The 17,232-nt window shown below is 58.5% G+C and overlaps 1 protein-coding gene across 1 annotated transcript in view; it reads right to left on the minus strand.

Annotated features, from left to right (window-relative positions):
- The window catches only part of PRKN (parkin RBR E3 ubiquitin protein ligase), a 976,089-nt gene that overhangs the window by 63,867 nt on the left and 894,990 nt on the right, over window positions 1–17,232 (minus strand). The gene's annotated exons all lie outside the window — the stretch shown is intronic.

Genomic DNA, 17,232 nt, shown 5'->3' on the forward strand with positions numbered 1-17,232 from the left:
AGCAGCAGGGCCGGACTGATACTGCGTCCTGGACACTCGGGGACTGACGGAGTTTCCGAGGCGGGGACGGGGTCTGTCCCTCAGGATGAATGAGAGGGAACCTCCCGGCCCGCGGGCAGGCGGCCCGAGCGAGGAGGGCGCACCCGGTGTGGCCGCTCACCGCTCACCACGCCCCGGGGTCTGCCGACCACCGAGAGCCGCCGGCCAGCTCGGACGGTTGCCGGAACACGGCAAGGGCACCTCCGTCCGTGACAGGCATCCCCCTAAAACAGGCAGCCAAACAACTAGCGCATTTTTAACACTCTATTAACCAGTATTTTAAATACTGGAGACGAGATAATTAGTGGCGATCATTTCAAGGGCTCCTTGAAAACTCTGTATGTACAAAAAGAATCCTGGGGCAACCCAAGTCAAGCTTCTGGCGACTCAGAATGTGGTCTCTAACTTCCTTTTGCATCCTGTGCCTCCTGACTGCATTAGGGTCGCATTTGTTGTGACCAGACTCGGTCCTTTGTCTACTTCATATACTCACACTGACCTGTGTTTTTGATGTCTTGGGAAACTTCAGATTGTAAATACACGTGTGCACCACGCAGATCCGCCCGGTTGTGACGGGGTCACACGGACTCCCCCTGACCTCAGGGCCTGAGCAGTTAACCAACAGCGGCGCCTCAGCCGAGTCAGACTGGTTCACTCATTATTCTGAGGGTTCCTCGCCCAGGTGCCATCACGTAGCCACCTGCGGCATGCTGTGGTGGGCGGAGTAATGCCCCGCCCCCTAAAGATGTTCACACCCGCCCCCTGGAGCCTGTGCATATGGTACCTGACGCGACAGAATGGCCTGGCAGACGTGAGTTAAGGATCTTTGGTGGAGAGACGACCAGGTGTGACCCCGTTGGGCCCTGACCCAGGTGCCTGGAGCCCAGGAATTCCCTGCCCAGGTGGCCAAGGCCTGATTGCAGGGCTTGGGCAGGCAGCTGTCCCGGATGGTTGACCTTGGCCTCGACCTTGCCAGCAGGACACCTCCCCAGCCTGAGGCGTGGTCGAGGAGCTGCTGTGTGCAGGAGATGTGCCTGGACCCTAGGTCTGCAGGCTGGGTGTCCATCCTCTGTATGCGAGGGTCCTTCTAGACACAGCGGCACTGGACAAGGCGAGGGGACTGGGTCTCCGGGGGGGTGGGGGAGGCCGACACTCCCAGTCCCCAGTAAAGAACTCTGAGAGGTTCCGGGGAATTCTAGATTAGAACCTCGCCTGCCAGGTCCTTGTGAATGAAGGTGGATCTCTCGAGGTAAAGAGGGTAGGCTAGGCTTTATGTAATGGTTTTCTAGCTCAAGTTACAATTCTTAGATGTTCAGAGGTGGGTTATGGGGACCTGAGTGTGTCCCCCCCCAACCTGGGCCCCGCAGCTGTTAGGACGGGGTGTAGGTGCGCCCTCTCGTCCCGGGCGAGGCAGAGGGAGAGCAGGGGATGGAGACCTGGAGGGAGGAAGCGGATGCACGTCCTTTAGAAATGGTCTCGGGGACCAGCAGCCAAACGCTGGAAGAGTTTGCACATTCTCAGTGTTGGTTACAGGGGATTTTGTTTTTCTGTTCTTCCCTTTTCTTTTCTTCCCAGGTTTACATGCCGTTTTAGAATCAAATACATCTGTGCATGCACTCCAGGCTACAGAGACTCGGTGAGCGCCCGGGGTGGTGCCGGCACCAGGCTAGCCCTTTCTGGGATGCGGAACCCCACCCGACCCACCAGAAATGCAGTCATCTCAGCCCTTTACCCCGAGTTTCGAAAGGAAAGCTGCTGCTTCTGAGACATGTGTAGGAAGTCAGAACTTCAAGAATTTACGCGTATTTAGTCATTTTCCCCTGTAAGGTTCCCTTGGTGAGCCACCATCTGCCACTGCAATTGTCCGAGAGGGGCGCTCGGCTCAAATGCGGAACCCAAAGACTTAAAATACCATTCTCGGTGAAAAACCCAAATACCTAGCTCTCCGACTCAAGTTCAAAAGTGTTTTTAAAGCCTAAGATGTTGTGGAGGGCTCCCCGCTGTTGACGGCGGCGATTCAAACGGCCATTGGAAAGGGCCCCCCCGGGCAAGGACAGTCGTGGGGAAGTCGGGGCCACTGGCGGGGGGCCTGGAACAGGGGCTGGGTTGCACGGCGATCAATTTCAGAGCGCGCCGGAGCCGAGCCGGAATTAGCGTGCGCTTTCCGCGCTCCACGGCTCTCGCGGGGACGCCCTGTGATTGCGATGAGATGAGGCCATGCCTCGCCGGCTGGCACCCTCTGTGCAGAAGTTGCCTGGCGTGGAGAGGAAGGGGATGGCAATGGAGAGCCAGCGGACAGGAGTCGCTAACAGAGGGGCGGGTGGGCGAGCCGGCGGCTTGGATGCGGACCGCCAGGCGAGGCTCTGATGAGACAGCGAGAGGGGCCAGGCGGTGAGCGCTGTGTCTGTTAATTAACTGGGGGAGGGGAGGGGGGGTGGCGCTGGATGGTGAGGTGTCCTGAGGAAAAGCCGGGAGCACTCGGCTCACCAGCGTGGTTGATTACTAGAGAATATCGCTCCCGGGGCATCTCCTGCCCTGCATTTTAAAAGAGATCCTTTTTGCGGCAGACGTGTTAAAAACAGGCCATGGCGCACCCCGCAGGCCGTGGGCAGCTTGCAAAGGTGGTCGGGGGTGTTACTGAGTGCGAGGCTAATGAGCAGAAGTTCACGAGCAAAGGGTCCGAGAGCGAAGGCCGCGAAGACACTGGCCTCCCATTCGGCGGCAGCCTGCTCGAACTCGTCTACTGTCTCCGGGGAGTCACTGTGGAAAGTGGGGAGGGACGAAGTGCTTTGCACATGGCACACTTTTACACTTATTTTTTTCTGCCACAAATGAGCCGCTGCCCTGAAAACCAGGACGATGAGACAGACCCGGCGTGTTCTGAGCACGCACGGCCACTGCCGACAGGAGGATGGCCGGGGAACGGCACCCGCTCCCCGGCACCGTTTACGGATCCCTCCCCGGCTCTGTGGTCTGACCTGCGGAGGGGAGGGCAGTGCGCTGCGGTCCTTCCACCTGCGCTGAGTGGGCCGCCTTCCCAGGCGGAGGACGGGGACCGGTCTCCAGAGCAGGAAGGCGTGGCGTGCAGAGGAGCCTTCGTGGGTGGGCCGTGCGAGGTGTGTGCAAGGACCGGGCTGAGGGCAGCTGAGCCTCGTGCATCACAGTGAACTGAGGCACATGGCCACACCGCTGCCCCTGCCCCCCCAGCTCTCCCGAGGACCACACGCGACACTGCACGTGGACAGATGGAGGGTGCCTTTCCCAAGGTCTGGGCTTGGCCAGTCGTCACAGTCGGACGGCCCTATGACTCAGTGTTTCACTGCAGGACCTCAGGGGAAAGGGACTGCAGCAGCAGGTCAGGTCCTCCGGAGCCACAGCAGACCCCTGTCTGCCCGGGCAGCACGGGGGTGGGCGGCCACCCCCTCCCTCCCTGAGGTTCCACGATCGCAGGTCGCTTATTCAGAGTCCTTATGCCTCTCTGTACAGTGGCGTGGCCGTTGGAGCGTGGGAGTGACACATGGCGCCTTATGTGTGAATCCCTGCTAATACAACTATAACACACGTGGATAGGCCATATTACAAAGTAAATAATGTTAATGATTGCTGATGACCATTATTACACTTACGCATACACTGATAATTAACTGACAAAATACTCTTGAAAGGATGATTTCATTTACTCCTCATAGTAGCAGGTAAGCGGCCTCTCCAAACAGCTCTGAACGAGCTAGCAAACAGGTACACGAGCTCCTGCAGACACACGGCAACAGTGCAATGGCATAGAGACAGTCATGACTCACAGGAAGTACACAGAATGACCGTTAATCGTCAGCAATAGGACTTTACTGCTGTGAACGCATCCCCAGAAAACAACCGGATAAACACTGAGAGTTTGATGTAGAAGAATTTTTTTTTTTGCGATGCCACTTCTAATGGTGAACAACGTTAAAGCTCACTTACAGGGAGCTCATTAACAAGTTACGACACCCCCACGCCACGGAACCCGGGGCAGCAGTGAAACAGTTTTTAGAGAGCGTGCAATGATGCGGGTGAAAAAAAATACGTATTTGCTTCTGTATGTGCGCGGTATTTCTGGAGTGACCGGTGCTCCGTGGCCACTAGCTGGACCTGGAAGCCGGGCCGGGGCCTGCAGGACTGGTGGCAGAAACTCCAGGGACGCCCCCACCCCCGCCCGGGTCCCTGAGTGACGGGGCCTGCGAGCACCCTTCCCACACGCGCTGGACGTGCGGCGTGGGCAGAGACCGGCGGCGGTGCTGTCGAGCCACCGAGATTCGGGAGAAGGCCCTCTCACGGCGGCGAAGCCCGGCTCACCCCAACCGTGCGGTCTGTGGAGTTCTGTGCAGAAGGGACACACGAAGCCCCTGGTCCCGAAAGAGTTCAGCGTTTCGAGGTGGGGACGGCGGCACCTTAAACCACGGGGGCCCTGGGAATGCCAGAGCCCCGAGCAGCTGCTACGTGTCACGTGTCCTTGAAGCTGGCCCGCCTTCCCACTTCACCGTCCCCTCCCCCCACCCACTGCGTGCCTGGGAAAGTGGGTCTGAACCCCCCACTCTCACACAGGAGAGCCGCTGAGTGTCGGGTGCAGGGGCTGCTAGATGCGGGGGGCATTGGCGTCGCAGTGAGGGGTCTTCTGCGGGTTGAGGGGCCTGGGCCGCGGTGGGAGATGCCGAGTATGCCGCCGGTGCGGGAGCAGACGCGGCTCGGCAAACCCCGAGTCCTCGCCAGGGAACCACCTGCCTGGACTGCGCCGTGGGAGGCGCGAGAAGAGTTACAGTCGAACTCATTACAGACCCAGTGAGCCAGGGCTTTCGCCAGGAAGTATAATTAGTCATTCCAACCCTTTATCGGAAATACCTGCGTCAGCACAGGCTGAGGAGTACCAGCAAGCAAAAGCGGGCCCAGCGTTTAATCTCCGCGGGATCGCTAATTAGCATTAGAGAAACCGTTTTCTAACAGCCACTCGGTGCCTGGAAACAAAGGCGGATGGTGCCGCTCTCTCCATGGCAACCAGACTGTGGGAAAGAGCAATGCAGAAGCCGGGAGAGGGAGGGGGTGGGGCCGGGTGGGAGTGGGAATGCTGGCCATTTGCTCCAGCGCTTCCACGGACAAATCACCCGGAATATTGGAATACCCAAGGCACGGTGGTGCTGGGATTAAATACCTTCCCGCCGCTACTGAAATCTTTCGCATGTGCTCCTTCAAGGCTATGCACGATGTGGAAAAGCTGTAGCTTAAAATGAGCTCAGCCAATTAAAATCACAGGGTTTTGCTTCGAGAATTCCTCTCGCCCCTCCCACGGCACTGTTTTCTGCCTCTTCGCCCCTCAGAAGGAGGCAGGCGCGGGGCCCAGAGGCGCCGGGGAAGGCAAGGAGACAATCTGGCCCCAGAGAGTGTGGGTGGTGGGCGTGGTAATAGGAAAAGACAGCTGGCACTTAATATTGGGTTTCAGCTCGGAGATCTTACTGTTCCAGTCCCTCTCTAGGCGATCGCTTCTCACTGGTTGTGCCCCGGAACACCGCAGTGAAATCTCACAGATCTGTCATTTTCTTCTCCTTTCATGAGAACTCAGTTTGAGTAATTTTTGGATGGAAGGGAGGGAGGGAGGGAGGAAGAAAGGAAGCTGGAGGGAGGGAGAGAAGGAAGAAACAGATGAAAAGGAAAAAGAGCCCAGTTTGAAACAGTTACTTTAGAAAATAGAGTGCCACTGCTGAATCAACACGCCCATATTCAGAAGAAAGGGCAACAGTATCGCACTTTATCAGCGACGGATTCAGCAGCCACTCACAATGGGAGAGGCAGGTGATCTTCAAAGAAACACTTTATCCCAATGAAAATCATTAATGCACACAGCCAGCCATTTCAGAACACTGTGCATTCAAAGAGATACCATAAGGCAAAAACATAAAACATTTCAATTCATGTCCCTCAACTAGATCTCACATCAAATGGTAAATTTGAGTGGCCACGTTAGGAGGTTCGTGGCTGAACATTTATTACCCACTTCCTAATACTTACTGACCCTCTCGGGGTGTCCAACCTGCGACCCAGGGGCCACATGTGGTGGCCCGTGATGGCTATGAACACGGCCCGACACATAATCATAAATTTACTAAGAACATTATGAGGGTGTTTTTTTGTGATTGTGTGTTGTAATGCATTTAATGTGTGGCCTAAGACAACTCTTCTTCTTCCAGCGTGGCCCAGAGACGCCGAAAGGCTGGACACCCCCGACAGATACACAAGTACAAAGGGTATTTGTGCACGAGGTGTGTGTACACGAGGTCACGTGAGCCGCACAACGCTCTCCCTTGGGAGTTCACGCAGCAGTTTGACCCTGTCCCTGCGATGATGACGAGAAGACCGTTTGCTACCACTATGACTGCCCGCCGATTCAGAACTGCGTGGAGGAGCCTTTATGGGGAGAAAGCCGGCCATCGTCGGTGAGCCGGTGAGCTGGAGAACTGGCCTTTGCACGCCTGCTTTCTTTACCTGACTTTGGAAAACACCGTCTGGAGCTCCCCGGGCTGGTGGCCGGGCAGGGATGCGTGGAGAACGGCGCCACGGTGCCGTGAGCTCCCTGAAAGCCGGGCGGACTTCTGGGGTGTTTGGCTTAGTCTGGTGCCTGGCTCTCCCGGGCCCGAGGCCAGGACATGGCTGAGGACCCCAACTCTGGCGGCGTTTCTTGCCTGCCTTCCCCGTGCTCCCCTCCGCCCAAAGGTTAGTTGATTTTTTACAAGGACTTCTTAGAGGACTCCCAGAACGTTTCAGTCATAAAAAGAGGCCATCTTACGATAGATTTACCCCACGCCTTCTACAAGCACTGGGTGTGTTTGGCTCCGGGTCTCGGTAACCACGTGGCGGACCGAGCATCGCGCACGTCTTGGGGGTGCCCACGGACGCGCTCAGTGCCTTCTCGGAACCCAGGCACAGGGTGGGGCCTTGCGGCGCTGTGAGTCCTTCCTGGGCTTCCCTTCCGGTTTGGACGTGAACTTGGTTTTGCGAGGGGGATGCCGGAGACCCAATCTACAGGCCGTCTCAGCCACTTATACGTGCTGAGCAGATAAACGGTCTTGCTGCTTTGCGACAGCTAACAGTTTGGTTTCCACAGAGAGGAGAAAAAAACGTGCACGCTGTTAACCCGGAGGTGCTGACATGACATGAAGTAGAGGTCCCGTATTTTCCCAGCCAGGCATTCATCGCCGGAATTGACTGGTTTTAAGGTCAGCCTCAAAGCACTTGCAAATGGTTTCGCAGGTGTTTCCGAGGGCTCCGTTTCAGCTGCCCCTGAGGTCCGTGGCGGACACTGAGGGTGGCTGAGAGGGTTGAGATGCCCACGTGCTGGGTAGCCCCAGGCGCTGGCCTCGGGCTCCTGGACGTCGGGGACGGGGTGCCAGCCAGCAGCGCAGTGACTCGCAGTGATTACAGACCCGTGGGACGCCCACGGAGTCCACAGATCCGCGACAGGCTGCACCTCTGCCCTTGCCCCACACAGCGCATCCCTGAAGGTGACATTCGCGTTGATGCTGCTTCCCCTCCCGCGGAGAGTGCATTAGACGTTCAAACAGGCCGTTCCTCATTGCGACCTCCTTTCCTTCCCTCTGAGGGCGTTCGAGTGGCACATTAAGGTCACAGCAGGATTTTGGAGTGGAGAGCACTTTTCTTTTCCTTTTTTTTTTTTTTGCACATGGCCATTTTCTGAATGGCTGCGACTGGCCTCCAAACCACACTCCTCTTGCAATACCGTGAAACGCGGTAAACCTCCAGATGGGTCAGCAGATCCGCAACAAAAGCCTTTGTCTTTGTTGCTATTTTTGTATCATTGTTATTATTACTACTGATGAATGCGAAGCATTGAACCCACTGTGTGCAGTCAGCGGCCCGAATGCTCAGCAGGTGTCGGCCAATCTGATTTGCACGACCACCCTGTCCTGGGAGGCAGGTCACGGGATTCGCTCCCTTTCAGGATGACACGCCCGAGGTGTGGGAGGCTTAGGTAGCCGTCCCCTATCCCGTGGGCAGCCGCTGCAGAGTCAGCGCTAAACGCAGGGACTGACTCCACCTTTTGGAGCGTGGGCACTGCTGGTCCTTGCACAGGGTGGGGGGCTGTTCTTTGTCAGGGGGCTGCCCTGTGCTTACATGGTGGCCGGCAGCACCTCCGGCCTCTCCATACTAGATGCCGGCAGCACTCCCAGTGTGGCGATCCAAACCGTCTCCAGACGTGGCCCAGAGTCCCCTAGGGGACACACTTGTGTGTGGTTGCCAATGCCTGGTCTGACTCAGAGGCCCCTGGTCTTTGCAGCCAGCCCCCCGGGGACCAGCTCCCTGGGACCAGCCCCTGAGGCTCTGGCTGACTCCTGCCCCGAGTCCCCGAGGGAAGGAGCAGGCCCCAGGAGCGGGGGGAAAAGGCACCAGCCGGCCCAGCTCCTGTGCCGCTGTACCAACCAGCACGTTTGTCACATGTGAGCTGAGCTGCAAGAATAAATTTGCATAGGCAAGTGTGGCATTTTCAATAAATCAGCATTCAGGCTGTAACAAATCTATCGATATTTTTGGGAGTCTGTTATGTAACAAGTCAGCCGTTGCAGCGGCTACAGCCATAGGCCGTCTCAGGAAGCGAGTGTAATTGAATCAGGGAGGCTGGGGGAAGTGGGCGGGCTCTCCTGGACCTTCCGGCCACAGCAGGGCTCGGTGGGTGATGAAACAAATGTGCAGGCATCAACTCGGTCTTGTAATTTCCCCAGTAATTCTTTCTTCAAAATAACACCCGGGCCTGGTGTCCCCTTTCCTTACCCATTTTTGCTCTCCAGGGTGTGCTATCACAGACGACACGAACGCCCGAGCCAGGCTGGTTTTCTGATACAATGAGTGTAACCAGTAATGCCTGGAACCATAAATGAGAATGTTTCTACCCCTGTAATTAAAGCAGGTTTGTTTCAAGTCCGGGGTTGTTGACGTTTTGAGGAGGACAAGGACTCCGCACTCAGGACGCTACATGGGGGAGGGGGCTCTGCCTCGCAGCGGGCTCGTGAGGAGGCCGCATTGTCCGTGTGAAACCGATTTACTGGAGAGGGCGGGAGCCATTTGTGGGGGGAGCGGCAGCTCGAAAAAGGCCGCACAGTCTCGACTGAGCTGGAAACATCAGGAGACTTAACACTCACTGCCTTATAAAGCGACTGGGAACTGCACTGGACTGAAATTTCACAGAATTGAAAAAAAAAAAAAAACGTTTGCAATGTGGGAAAATGGCCTTCAAGGCAGAAACACTGATAAGCCACGGAGAATGTTAAACACAAACGTATACCCCTTAGACTGCAAGATGCCATCGGGTTCGACTACAATTTTATGGAACGTGAGAGCGAGAAGCACCTCAGAGACCAGCGAGACGTTGGCGTTTCAGCGAGTGGAATCTTACCCAGGAACCCAGCTTCACACAAGAAAGAACCTTAAAAAAAATAAATCCTGCTTCGTTTCGGTGAGCACGGACGTGTGAAATTCCGTTTCGTGGGAGACCCTGTGTTCAGTCCTGTGTCTCACTCAAACGCCGAGACGCCAACTCACCGGCACGCCCGGGCAGCCAGTTTTCTCAAGCGGCTCCTTGTGCAAGTCCAGGGTGCTCTTTCCTGAGCAGGTGCTCCAGTCTGAGTCTGCGCAACATTAGGCGCCTTGTTAGTTTGTATTACATGTCTGTGTCTCTGCCGCAGCTTATGAACAGTTCAGACTGCATTTCAAAATGAGGTCAGGCTTCATCCACGTGACCCCGAGAATTTTAGGAGCAGACTTTGACCATCGCCGAGGTAACGCCGCTTTTCGCACAGGAGAGGAGTCACCACGACACAGAGGAGAGAGGTCACGGGTCCCGGTCACTCGCGGTCAGGGCCAGGGTTGAGACTCAGGGCTTCTGCCCTTTAAGCTTATGCTCTCTGAGGCTGGCGCGCCTCCGTTATTAAGTTACTTAATTTACGAGCGCAAAAAGCGAAACCTTGGGGATGCTGTTAGCAAGACACTATTTCCAGTTCTTTTGGGAATCTGCTAATTGCCCTTTCGTGAGCGCTGCTGGTGATGATGAAGACTTTGATTAAATGCAGAAGTCTAGACTCTCCACAGCACTGCAGACACACACCACGTGAGCTCCAAGTGCCGGGGCAGCAGGAACGAGTCCTTCGGCACGACGATACGCACTCTCAATCAGCCAGAGGTTTTTCGAGAGCCTGCTGCATGCTAGGATGGCCTGATTTTCCCTCCGGGAGCTGCCGGTTCAAGGGAGGAGAGCTTGCATCTGAAGCGACACACATCTGCGTGTGGGGAAAGGTTCGGAGGGGAGCTGGTGGAACCTGGAGGAGGTCGGGGCACGCATGCCCAGGGACGGTCCAAGGTAGAGAGAAGGGCCTTCTGGGTAAAGGGGCAGAGCCGGGAAGAGCGGCTGACATTCAGGGGTCAGTGACAATGACAGGCACGGATGGGGTCACATTCCCGAAGGGATTCTAAGTGCCGCTGCTCCGCCCTTCCGCCGAGAGGGGCTGGGCGGACTGAGAGCTTCGGCTCACAGCCTGGAGGGAGGGAAGGGGGCCGCACCGAGCCCGGGCTGGCCTGACCTCTGACCCCACGCTCCGGCCTGCTCTGCCCTGCTGCCCTCGCTGTGGCTGTGAGCCAGGCCAGGGAGGCCGCGGCCTGTGGGTGGGGAAGTTTCCGGAACAAAAGGCGTGTGTGAGACAGGCCCGGGAAGAGCCCGTGGACCGTGTTCTCAAGTCCTGCGGATAATAATTTCTCGGGGCATGGAGCTCGGGGTTGGACGGTCACTTCAGTGCGATGGTGTCTCTTTCAGCCTCGCGGACGATGGCCAACAGGGGTCAGCTGAATACTTGTCACTACGGACTGCTGCCATAGTGATGCGTGCAACTTACTCAGGGGGCAGGGGCTACGCCTCGTTCCTCCTTCATTCAAAGGAAGTCCGTGCTGAGAGGCACCCCGCTCCCTCCTCCCCATGGCCCCCGAATCCCCGCGGCGGCCGGCAGGGGAGGCGGCCAGTGCGAGAATGCTCAGTGAGTGAAGGAAGGAAGGAAGGAAGAAAGGGAGGAAATGTCCTCCTGTCCCTTCCGTCTCCTTCTCCTCTACCCCCTCTCTGTCTTCTTCCTCCCCCTGCCGCCCCCCAAACAAGCATGGATGGAATGTGCCTGTTCATTGAATGAGAATGAACGGGCCGAGTTCCCCGCCCCCGTGAAACCCACGGGGAGGGGAGGCAGAGGATGAAGTCCGGCGACTGAACGAACGGTGTGATTTCAGTTACTGCCACTCTAGGGGAGACACCAGGGTGGGGTCACGGGCTGGACTGTGCGGTGGCCGAGGCGGGAGGGCCCAGGAGGGCCTGCCTCAGCGCGGACTCGGGACAGAGGGCTGGGGGGAGGCGGCCACCATGCAGGCCTCAGGGGTGCGGTGTTCTGGAAGGAGAGAGAGGGGACAGGGGGCTGGCGGACTGTCAGCGGGGGAAAGTGCCGGGGATGAGCACAGACGGTGGGGCGCAGAGGTCGTTGAGGGACATGAGGACTCTGAACTTTGCCCTTTGTCCTGAGCAGCCGCTGCAGCCAGCACAGACTCTAAAGGGAGCCCCAGTCGTGCACGCGGAGGCCTAGGGAGCGGGAGGGGGACTGGGGAGGGGTTTCTGAGAGGGAGGCGGATCTCGGAAGCCACGGAGCACGGGGTCTCGGGGACGGAGAGCACATGCCAGCCTGGCAGGGCGTGTGTAGGGCCGGCGTTCCTACTCAGCTGCACGTGCCCGGAAGGCAGGGACCACGAGGCACCTCGCCTGGTGCGCAGAGGGGCTCCGTATTGAAAGGGCAAACGTAAACCGAGGGGCTTCACACGTGGCTGAAATGTTCTTGCTCTTCCCGGCTGGCTGGAAATACCCGGTCTCGTCAGCTTCCTCCTGGTCAGCCTAGGTGGAGACCCTCGGAACGATGCTGCAAACGGGGGAGAGGCTGGCTGGCGGATCCAGCCGTCCAACCTGCGTGACGGGCTGCATTGTGTCCCAGCCGCCGACCCACTGAGGATTCGGCCCCCCGGCGCCTCGGAATGTGGTCTCTTTTGGAAACAGGGCGGCCGCGGGGGCAGCCAGTTAGGAAAAGTCCTGCTGGAGTGTGTGTGGGGGCCCTGACCCCACCATGGCTTGTGTCCTTCCCAGAAGAGGAGAGGGGGACGGTGGCAGAGACTGGTGTGACGCATCTACACGCCCAGGAATGCCAAGGGCTGCTGGCGAGCCCCAGACGCTGAGAGGAGCAAGGAAGGGTTCTTCCCTGTGGGTTTCAGAGGCACTTTGACCTTGAGCTTGTAGCCTCCGGAACTGAGAGACGATACATGTTCATTGTCTGAAGACCCTGCGTGTGGCGTGTTGTAACAGAAGCACGCACCTGCTCTGTGCACCTTTTCCTGCTGAGCTCAACTCTGCAGCCTCGGCCAAGGGTCAGCCCACGCTCGGGGACGGGGTGGCACTGCCGGCCAGTCAGTGGCCTACAGACTGGACACCGGCCTGTCACCCGCCCGTCAGCTCTCCACTAGGCCCCTGTGGACCTTCACCACCGGCAGGGAAGCACAGAATACTCTGCCAAGGAGTCGAAGGTGTGTCGAAGGTGTGTGTGCCCTCTCAGGGCAGGTTCTGCAGGGGAGGGGGAGGGGAGAACGTGTGTCCTTCCCGCAGGGAGCAGGACAGACAGACCGCCAAGGCTCATGCAGAGGCGCAGGGGTTTCTTCCTCACCCAGACCCTTCCGGCAAGGGCTCTGACCTCGAGGAGGAACACCCCTGCCCCCAGCCTCCAGCTGAGAATGGACGAGGAGAGGTGACGGACGTGTGTCACTCTCCTTTGCAGCCGTGTCCTCCCACCGAAGGGGGTCGAGGCCGTGGTTCGGAGCCCGCATCTCCCTGCGGTGGCCGTCTGTCCTTCCCCCCAGTAAAGCGTTCGCCCTCAGGGGCCGGGCACTCGGCACCACCGAGTATTTCCTGCTCCCCCTGTCCCCTCCCCGCTCCCCCCCAGCTGGGAAGGCTGACTGGGTGACCCTTTTCTATTGGACAGAAGTCCCGTGAAAGGCCAAGGACGCAGGCCAGGACTTTGCCTTCCCCGCGGCCGGGTGGGAGGGGAGACGGCGGCAGGGATGAGCGGCTGCAGCGGCTTCTGTCCTGGTGACGGGCCCAAGGCGGCTCAGGCAGGCGGAGACGCTTGGGCCTGAGGTCTCCCCATCACTTCAACATAACGGAAATACTTTCACGCATTTAGCTCAAATCGCAGGATGGCAATTACACTTCTAAATCCGATGGAGTGACGGGAGAAAAGAAACCCGTTTCTCTGAGGGCCGTTTGTGGTGGGCAGGAGGGTCTAATCGTCTGTGGGAGGAGGGTTCTTATAATAAGCACTGAGACTGCCTTCGTCTCACGAGTGGCTTGCAAGGCTGTTATTAGACTGGCTAAATCCACCTGGGGGGGGGGGGGAAGATACGTTATTGTCCATCAAATTCTAATCTAATCTATCCATGACTTAGCTGCTAGGAAATGACGTGCACCAAGGGGATTTTGATTCAGACTGCAAATCGTGACCACGTTGTGGGCTATGTTAATGGATAAATTGAACATTTTACGTTTAAGAATCAGTGCCTGTATTGACCGTATTTGTTATGTGGCTCCTTCCCTCGAGAACCCCATCAGAATCCCTTGCTCCACGGTGGGCACAAACACCCCCCACGGTCTGGCACGGGCCTTCCCCCCAAGCGGCCCACCACGTGGCCCGGCTCTGGACGTCTGAGCTGCTCCCGGCGGCCCCGGAGCATGGTGGTGGCTCACCCCTTTGAATCTAGATGGAGCCCAGTGGCTCGTCTGGCCAACGACATGTGGGCGGAACTGACGTGGCAACTTCCAGGCCAAAGTTTTCAGTGGCTGGTGATCACTGTCCCTCCCCTCCTCACCCTGCGTTGGTGACGGTGACACAGGATGCCAGGGTCTCCCCGGCTGACCCCTGATCGGGGACGAGGTGATGGAGAGCTCCCCACCCACCCGAGTGGACATGTCGAGAGTGAGAAACACCTTTGCTGCCTTGAGCGCCTAAAATTTCGAGGTTGTTTGTTACTGCAACAGATGTTAGTTTATACTGACGAAAACACAAAGGATGTCTTTATATTTTTTTTACTATCGGGAATTGTTTTTTTTGTTTTCAGAATTTTAGCAGCCTTATTCTAAATATTTCCGAGGGCAATCGGACACAGAACACGTGGGTGTCCTGGGGGCGGAGACAGCCTGAGGGCCAGGTGGGCCAGCCCGGGGAGGAGGGCGTGGCTCCCGCCTCACCTCCGCAGTGGCCCGGGACAGGCTCTGGGACCTGCCGGCGTGGGGTGGAGCTCGGGGTGAGAACCAACGGTCTCGGTCCAACAGAAAACTTCCCACCTAAAGCTTAAACGTCACGACTGGACCTGCACACACTGCCGGCTTTCTTTCGGCCCATGGAGAGTTTTAAAAGAACCCGAGCTAACGTGTAAAAGAATAGGAGACCACAGGTGACACTCTGAACCCCCCTGGCAAGGTGAGGAGTCCGTCAAGGGAAGAACTTGCTTCGCCGTCCCCCGAGTCCCGTCTGTCGCCAGGTGTCACCACACTCCCGCGTGCGTGCCCCTCGGAGAACGGGCTCTCTGTCCCGCATCTGACCCACGTGGGGAAACACAGGTGGAGCGAACTGTATTTCTTTCCTCAGAGTCAAAGAGAGGGTGCATTTCTCCGCGGAGCCCACAGTGTTCCTGAGTGCTGAAATGAAAACGGAGTCACATGACAAAAAGCCCTCTCACGGGATAACCGACACCCGCGAGCGTCCTTCTCCGCCGGACACCGTGTTCTTTACGTCCGTTACCTGGTTCATTCTCGCAACACGCGGGTGAGAACGCACCAGTTTCATCCCAAATAACCTTTGCCATCCCTGAGCTAAGCTTTTCCCACATCTCAGCTCATGTAACCGCTACGGTGGCCCCAGGAGGTAGGGATGTAACGACCCCACGCAAGGGGAGCGCATAGAGGGGGGTGGACTGTGTGGAGGAGTTCGGGGGCAGGCGCTCCGTGGTGGGGCTCTGCCCTGGCCCCCCCCCCCCCCCCCCGGTTCTGCTGGAGGTCCCGCCAGACGCAGGCCGGCCCGGTGAGACAAAGCGCTGCCATTGCTGTGGTTTAGAGAAAGACTGTGAACATCATTCACCGCCCCGCGGGGCCTCAGGGAGGGGAAGCCCCGTGTGAGACTTCTGTCAGCACCTGCAGCTGGGGTCAGGGGCGTGCTGCCCCGGAGACGCCTCCACCAGGCCTCGGGGGTGGTGTCGCTGGCCGGGCCCCTCCCGCCCGGGTGATCAGGACACCCCAGGCTTTGCTGCAGCTTCGCAGAGACCTTTGCAGTCGGTATAACCCTTGCTTCATCTGCACTCTGGATTTTCAACCTCGATTTATGGTGTATTATAATTTTATCATGTTTATTCCTGTGCACAAGAAGTATCAATACATTTTAAGGCCATATCCATAACAGGGGTGGAGAAAGGGAGGAAGTGATTTTTCATGCTTTAAGGTGTCAAAGAGCTAAATTAGATGGTTGAAGGAGAACCAAAGCGTCTCCAGGCCTGGGCGGAGGGCCCGGGCTGGGCAGACAAGCTCAGGGAGTGGGAGGGAGAACCAGGGGCACAGAGGGACCTCAGCCCGAGCTGGGCAAACCAGGTCTGCCATCCCGAGGAAGAGCCCGGGGTGAGAGGGGCCAGCCGGGGACTGTCCCACAGACAGTGCCCCGCTGGGCGTCCCTCTGTCCCCACCCTGAGAATCACCGCCCTGCGCAGGGGGCCGGGAAGGAGTGAGTGGGCTGCAGCCTCAGGGGTGCCGGACGGGGAAGGGGTGGAGGACCCCCCTTTCACGCCACACGTCCCGTCTGGGTGGCTGTCACAGTCGGGAGTTAACACCGCAGCGAACACAACAAACAGCAAACAGAGAACCCGCATCCACATTACCTGCAGACCCAATGGAAGCCCAGTTAGTCACTTAAATAATGAACCCGTTGCAAATGCGCTTCAGACAACTGCTCTGTGCGGTCACGGTGCAGGAGTCATGGCTCTGAGGGGTGTGGGTGAGAGGCACCAGCTGGGTCAAGGACAGTGCAGGCTGGGGGCTGGGGTGCAGTGCTCGGGGTGGGGGGGCGCTGTGGCGGGGAGGCCCCGGCACAGCCAGGGCTGGCTGACAGGGAGCCAGTGCACAGTCAACGGTCAGATGCGTGAACCTTTTTACGTAAGGAAGACCAGGCCACCCAAAGGCGCACTCAGCTGCAGCCTGTGGTCTGGGGCACAGAGAGGGGCCAGCCGCATGCGGGAGCCACGTTTTCTGCCAGCAGGACAGCGGGAGTGGCCTGGAGCCACAGCCCGGACGCGGCCAGCAGGGCAGGCGCGAGGCTGCGGAGAAGGGCACCCGGCGTGGGCGTCATGCGGCACAGCTCAGCTGCCCCACGGTGCGCCCGTGGCCTGGGGTCGGGAAGGACTTCCGCTGGAGTCCCTTCCCTCTCTGGGAATCAGGGTTCCCCCACTAAGGACCCGGACTTCCTGCCGCTTCGCTGGACGCCTCCCTGCGAAGGAAGGGGTGTGGGGCTGCCCCGGGCGTGTGGGGGGCGGGGCTCAGGCCCGACGTTGGCTTCCCTTCCCTCCGTGGGGCTGAAGGGAAGGCCCTGTGTAGGGGAGGGCGCGGTTCAGTCCAGGCAGCTCGGCCTTGGAACGCGGCTTCACGTCTGTGCAGTGCAGGGCCCGTCTCCTACCAAGCGCACCTGCGGCAGCCGCTCGGCTTGGACACGGTGACTCGGGTGCACGGTTTAACCGCACTGGGCATGGCTCTGCCCCCACACGACCTGACGGAGCCCTCTGGGACTGCGGGCCGATCCCCCCCCCCACCCAGCTGTGATCTGCCATCTCTTCTGCTAGAGGGCCCCCCGCGGCCCGGGCCACAGGCGGCTGCTGGGCATGGTCCAGCCTCTGCCGGGGCCCAGCTGCCCCCCGGTCAGCACGTGGCTGTCGGGAAGCGGTCCTCCTTTCTCTCACACGGTCCCCTGCCGCCTCCTCGCTTTGCCTGTTCTCTGTCCTGACTCTCTTCTCTACGCCAAATGCACAGCTGATGCGTTCCAACCACTGAATCCCACGCGA

Source organism: Phyllostomus discolor, chromosome 4, assembly GCF_004126475.2.
Source record: "Phyllostomus discolor isolate MPI-MPIP mPhyDis1 chromosome 4, mPhyDis1.pri.v3, whole genome shotgun sequence".
Taxonomy (NCBI): Eukaryota; Metazoa; Chordata; class Mammalia; order Chiroptera; family Phyllostomidae; genus Phyllostomus; species Phyllostomus discolor.